Below are 6,000 nucleotides of genomic sequence, written 5' to 3' on the forward strand. Positions count from 1 at the left end.
TCGACTACTGTAAATTGCTCACCCATGAGACAGAGGTATATGGTTGATCTTAAGTGGAGTTGTACTCCCTGTAACAATCACATTCCCAGATTAACACTGTGAAAGTAGAAGTGATGCCCATGACCAGGCATGCTCTTTGCCAACTCAGCAGATAGGTCTCAACAGATGCCAATAGAGACCTATCTGCTGAGTTGGCAAAGAGCAACTATTGAGGTTAGTTACCCATACACTATTTACATCCAGTTTTGAGTAATGTAACACATTCTACATCAGCCTACCTTTCAAAATGGTCTAGAAACTGGAGATGGTACACAATGCAGTCACTGGGATACTGGTGGCACGATTACCAAAACCTAATTCAATCATTCAGGTGATTAGAACATGCAGCAGTTGCAGTGCTATTTCAGTTGTAACGGTTGTTGGCATTTTTCAGACCTGAAACCATGAACTGTACTGTTTTTGTTTAATGGTTTGGGACAGTGGCATCTCTGTGATTGGTGTCACCCAGTGCAAGGGAGGGCAGCAAGACTGCCCAGGAAGAGTCATGCGTGTGGGGATGCTGTGCGTTTGTTCAGGAGAGCAGCTGTTCAGGTCCGCAAACAAAAGGCACCTCCTGATGCTGGAGCCTCCTGACAGCCAGACCCCAAACAAAAAATATTACCACCACAATCAGCCCCCGCTGCTTAGGTGGGGGGCAGTTACAGCCTCTGGACAGCTATTTGGGGTCACATGCAACTGTTGGGCAAGGGAGAAAGGAACATGATATCCTTTCTCACTCACTCAGTAGCGCCAATCTCACCAGGTGTACCCCTCCCCCCCCCCGTGTCACCCGGAGCAGTCTGCAGCCACTGCACTCCCATAGTGATACCACTGGTTTGAGATCTGGTTATTTGATAAATAACCACAAATACTCCTGGGCATTAAGCTCTCCGTGCTCATAAGCTACTTCAAGAATATTTTATTACTGGACATGAGTAATAGAGTTATTTCATGAGTCCCTCCCAGGTTGTGTGCCCCCACTGAATGGCTTCAACCCTGCCAATGCACAAATGGGATTTTAAAGATTATACAGTGGACCCTTGTTATACGCTGGGGTTTGGTTCCAAGATCTCCCGTGTATAACAAAATCCATGTATGCTCAAGTCCCATTACATATAATGACAAAGCAAGATGGTGTCCCTTATAAAAATGGAAAATCAAGGTAAATTTATACTTTTTTGGAACATTTTCAAACCGTGTATGCTTAAATCTGTGTATAAAAAATCCGTGTATAAGAAGGGCTGACTGTATATCTGGAGTCCCTTTTTCTGGATGTTTTATCTTCATTGTCATGAAATTAACTAAATAATGACATGTTAGTCTGTTTCAGCATACAAAGATATAAAGGAAACCTGTACCTTTAAGAATCCATGAAAGTTTATGCTAGAAATGTATTTTTCTCAGTTAGTCTCAAAGGTTCTTGAGCAGTGGTTCTTAACTTGTGGTCTGTGGAAAACTGGGAGTCTGCAGTATCCTCTGAGGAGACACACAAAGGTTTGAAGGCTGCTAAGCCCACCTTCTACCCACACTGTAGTGGCAGGAGCCACGGCAAAAGGAGCCAGTGTGGTGTAGTGGTTTGAGTGGTGGAGATCAGGTTTGATTCCCTGCTCAGCCATGAAAACCCCAGAAAACCCCATGATAGGGTTAAGCCTTAGGGTTGCCTTAAGTCGAAAATGATCTGAGGGCACACAACAACAACAAAACTAGCATATATGTCAGCTATCTTCACCAATTTAAATTGGCTCAATTTAAATCTTCCAGGAGAAGTTAAAGTTTTTCAACCTGAAGACAAGATTGAAACAATGATGAAAAAGTTGGATTTGTGGCACCACCACCTATTGAACCTAATCTATAAGACATTTCCAAACCTCACAAATTTTCTTGGTTCCACCAATGAAGAGCTGTCTGAGGAGAACACATCGCTTACTGTGTAGCATTTGAAAGATTTTCAGCATAGTTTCTGTGAATATTTTCATGTTTCTGATGCAAACTAAATATATTTAAAGGTGGTCCCTGGTAAAGAAAAGGTTCAGAACCACTATTCTAGAGGATAAATTTATGAGTTACTGGAAGGGTTTCTTCTTTGTTAATTGTGTAATTTGTTTAAAAGTATTTTTGAATTGCTTCATTTTATTGCAATTTGGTTTTATTTCATTATGCTTTATTACGCACGTCAGCTGTCTTCTAAAATGAGGTCCTAAAAGCCATCCTATAAAGAGCTGTATAAGAGATGCACATAAATTATTAGTTACTAGTAATACATCTGAAGAAATTACAACCTTTTACAGGCCAAACTGATAACAGAAAGATAATAAAAGAAACGTATTTATAACAATTAGAAACCATACCAACTCAACAAAAGTAGTTAATTTGGGAAATTTTTGTATCCATTAATGCAGTGTAACAAATGACACATTTGTTATCTATTGTAAACAGTATAAAAATGTTTAAAAGAGATTCTGTAGAAATAACGTACTTCAGATAGCTTCCTGAACAGCCATAATTCCTATTAATGTTAATTAATGGATACTTGTTTATTCAGAAGAGAATATACAGTACCATTATTCACAACATACGCCCTCTAACCTCTTGGGATTCCTGCAACAAAGAGACTACAGTACAATCCACCAAAGAATTACTATGGAGAAGTTTATCGAAGCATTTAAGCAGATATAGTCATTGTGCATACTAGTTTGCTTTAACATAAAGCACATATTCCTCATTCAGTTCTACGTAACTCTGGAACAATCCCAAAATTAAGATTTATTTTTTAAACAATAAAATGAGCATTCCCTCATTGAAGATATAATTTTTACTATAAGTTTATGCAAGAAACTGCTAACTTTTACATTATAATGTTATGCTGCATTTTTAGTTTTTAGGTGAACTAGCTCAGACACACAATATATTCTGGAACAACACAACACATCTTTTCATAAAAAGGAATAAGCAAAAGTAGGCTGAAGACCAGGCTAATTTAAAAGACAGGTGTTCTGTTTTGGCAGTTTTTTACATATATACTGAAGAGAAGTATTTTATCCAGCTGCAAGCAAAGAGGAAAAGAGGGGGGAAATCTATTTCTAAACACTAGTAAGCACACATTGAAAACAAAACTGGTTTTAGAACCTTCTGTTTTGATCTATGTTTAATAATGAAATACTGTATTTTCCTGTGACCAGAATAAAAGATTTGGGTTATTCAGATGTGGCAAAAATAAAAAAAGCTCACCTGAAGCTAGTTTTTGGTTCCTTACTGGCAAATTTGATCCAAAGAAATGTGCCGATTGAAAGCCTCCTAAGTGCACCACTCTTCAAGAAAACTTAACAGCACTAATTTCATGTCTGTCTTAGCTTTTGCAAAGAGAATCCACTCATCCCACTGCTATTATAAATTTGTAAAACTTGTATCTACTACAGCTCAAATACAAACATACACAAACAAATCCATGAACATTTCAGCATAGCTGACATGTGAATGTAAAGGGTCATAAGGATTTACCATCTTATCAAAGAAATAACATTTGCAAACAAAAAATGCCGCAGGGGAGGCAGTACTGAATCTTCTCTGTATTATATCATGGGATTTCATTTCAAAAGCCACAGAACTCCAAAAGCACAGACCACCAACCCAACTACTCATTTTTCTTCAACCCTCCCATCTGCTTTTATACACTGAGATTAGTTCTGACTCTTTATGAAAACATATGATGAGAATGCAAGAGCTCAGTCTAGAGATAAATGGTTGCTTTTTCTCCAGCACAGTCCTATGCAGCTTTCATCAAAAGTTAAGTCCCAAGAGCTTCAAGATGCTTAGCGACCAAGGAAGCATTTGTTGTTGTGGTGTGCTTTCAAATCGTTTCCAACTTATGGCAAACCTAAGTTGAACCTATCAGGGTTTTCTGGGGATGGGAAAGTGTGACTCACCCAAGGCCAGCCAGTAAGTAAGCATTGGTGGGACCTTAAGTTCAAAATTTCCAAGGGGACAGATGACGAATTGCTGCCCATGGTGCAAGTGAGCAGTTTTTGTTGGCGGTCAGCTTCAACAACCTGTCCAATTAGGGGTAACAGCAGAAAAAATTAAATAAAATTAGAAAATGAATAAAATAAATGTATGCATACTAAGCTCAGGAGCCAGTGTGGTGTAGTGGTTTGAGCGTTATAGTCTGACTCTGGAGACCAGGGTTTCAATCTTTGCTCAGCTATGAAACCAACAGAGATGACCCTGGGCATGTCACACTCTCTCAGCCTTGGAGGATGGCAATGGCAAACCCCCTCTGAGAATCAATGTGATGGTGGTTTGAGTGTTGGAGAATGACTCTGGAGACCAGGGCTCAATCATGGTCATGGAAGGCCACTAAGTGACCTTGGGTGAGTAATACACTCTCAGCCCCAGAAAAATGTCATAAGTCAGAAATACGTCCGAAACCCATGTCCCATGAGTAGCAGCTTAAGGAGCTGGGTATGTATGTTTAGCCTGGCGAAGGTGACAGGATAAACCTGTTTAAGTATTTGAAGTGATGTCACACTGAGAATGGAGCAAGCTTGTTTTCTGCTGCTCAAGAGAATTGGATTCAGAACAATGGATTCAAACCAGAGGAAAAGTGATTCCACCTCAACATTACGAAGAACTCCCTGACAGTAAGGGCTGCTTGACAGTGGAACACTCCTCCTCGGAGAGTGATGGTGTCTCCTTTTTTGGAGGTTTTTAAACAGAGGCTGGATGGCCACCTCTCAGGGGAGCTTTGACTGTGAGTTCCTGCATGGCAGATGGTCAGACTGAATGGCCCATGTGGTCTCTTCCAACTCTATGATTCAAGGGAAATGCCTTGAACTATGTGTGATACTGCTAGTGAAAACAACTCATGGGAACCTCATTTGAACTGTAAATGAAACTACCGGTAATGAAACTGCGGCCTTCTTTTTGCATTCAAACTTTAATATACTGTATTTCACTAGATGCTACATCCGTGAAAAGCAGTGGTCATGTGTCAATTACTGCCTTTTTTCTGATCAGACTGTTTGTATCATGATAAAACAGAGGTAAGTGTCTCTTATTAATCTGGTGCTCCATACTTCATTTACATCTCCCTTAAACAAACCCAAAGGGGTAATGAATTAGGAATATTCATATAAATTGATCCATACATCATGCTCCATTTTTTGGTAAAACAAGCACTATACACACACACACACACAAATCCAGGACATAGGCACTTCTTTTTATTTTTAGAAAGATGTGCTTTGTGTGCCATTGGATTGAAATTATTTTAGCCAGAGTTGTTTTATACACTATATACTGCTTAAATGTTTGTGCATATTGGGTATGCTTTTGATCAAGAGTTCCTGCATGGCAGGCTGTTGGAGCGGGTGGCCCTTTTGGTCTCCTCCTACTCTACGATTCTATGCTTCTATGATTCTATATCGAGTCAGGGTGACCAGAAGTCCTCCTTTTCCAAGCCGTGTCCTACATTTTGACCTTGTGTCCAGGAGGAATTCCAAAATGTCTTCCATTTTAAGCATAATTTATAAGCATGTGTTTACAATTCTATGAGTGCTTTCAGCTTTGATTTGGGATTGTCCTCCGCTTCTCCTGAACGCCCTCCATTTTGCAGTGTCTTGTCCTCCTTTGGGTTTAGGACCTCTACCTCTCCTAAGCTGGATCCTTACTGCAGAAACAATCCAGTTTGACTCCACTTTAACTGCCAGGGCTCCATGCTATGGAACTGTGGACACTGTCATTTGTTGCGGCAACGGAGGATTGCTACAAACTACAAATCCCAGAATTCCATAGCACTGAACTGTGGCCCTTAAAGTGGTGTCCGAACGGTCCATTTCTGCAGTGCGGACGCAGCCTTAATTCTAGAAAGAAAAACAAAGAATCTACACACAAAAAGTTCCTCTTCAATACTAATTTAACATCCATTCTGGGAATTCTGGGGAGTGTACCTTTCTGAGACATTTA

At 39.9% G+C, this 6,000-nt stretch overlaps 1 protein-coding gene across 4 annotated transcripts in view; it reads right to left on the bottom strand.

Moving 5' to 3' along the window:
- IFT80 (intraflagellar transport 80) overlaps nucleotides 1-4,082 on the bottom strand; it is a 122,359-nt gene extending 118,277 nt beyond the window's left edge. For 3 of the 4 annotated variants that reach the window (XR_006102911.1, XM_042457958.1, XM_042457956.1), the window contains exon 1: nucleotides 3,963-4,082. The gene's annotated coding sequence lies outside the window, so the exon portion shown is untranslated. Of the gene's footprint in view, nucleotides 1-278; nucleotides 354-3,962 lie in introns of all 4 variants that reach the window. The other variant, XM_042457957.1, reaches the window with a different exon arrangement.
- Between the last annotated feature and the right edge of the window lie 1,918 nt (nucleotides 4,083-6,000).

This window comes from Sceloporus undulatus, chromosome 3, assembly GCF_019175285.1.
Source record: "Sceloporus undulatus isolate JIND9_A2432 ecotype Alabama chromosome 3, SceUnd_v1.1, whole genome shotgun sequence".
Classification (NCBI taxonomy): Eukaryota; Metazoa; Chordata; class Lepidosauria; order Squamata; family Phrynosomatidae; genus Sceloporus; species Sceloporus undulatus.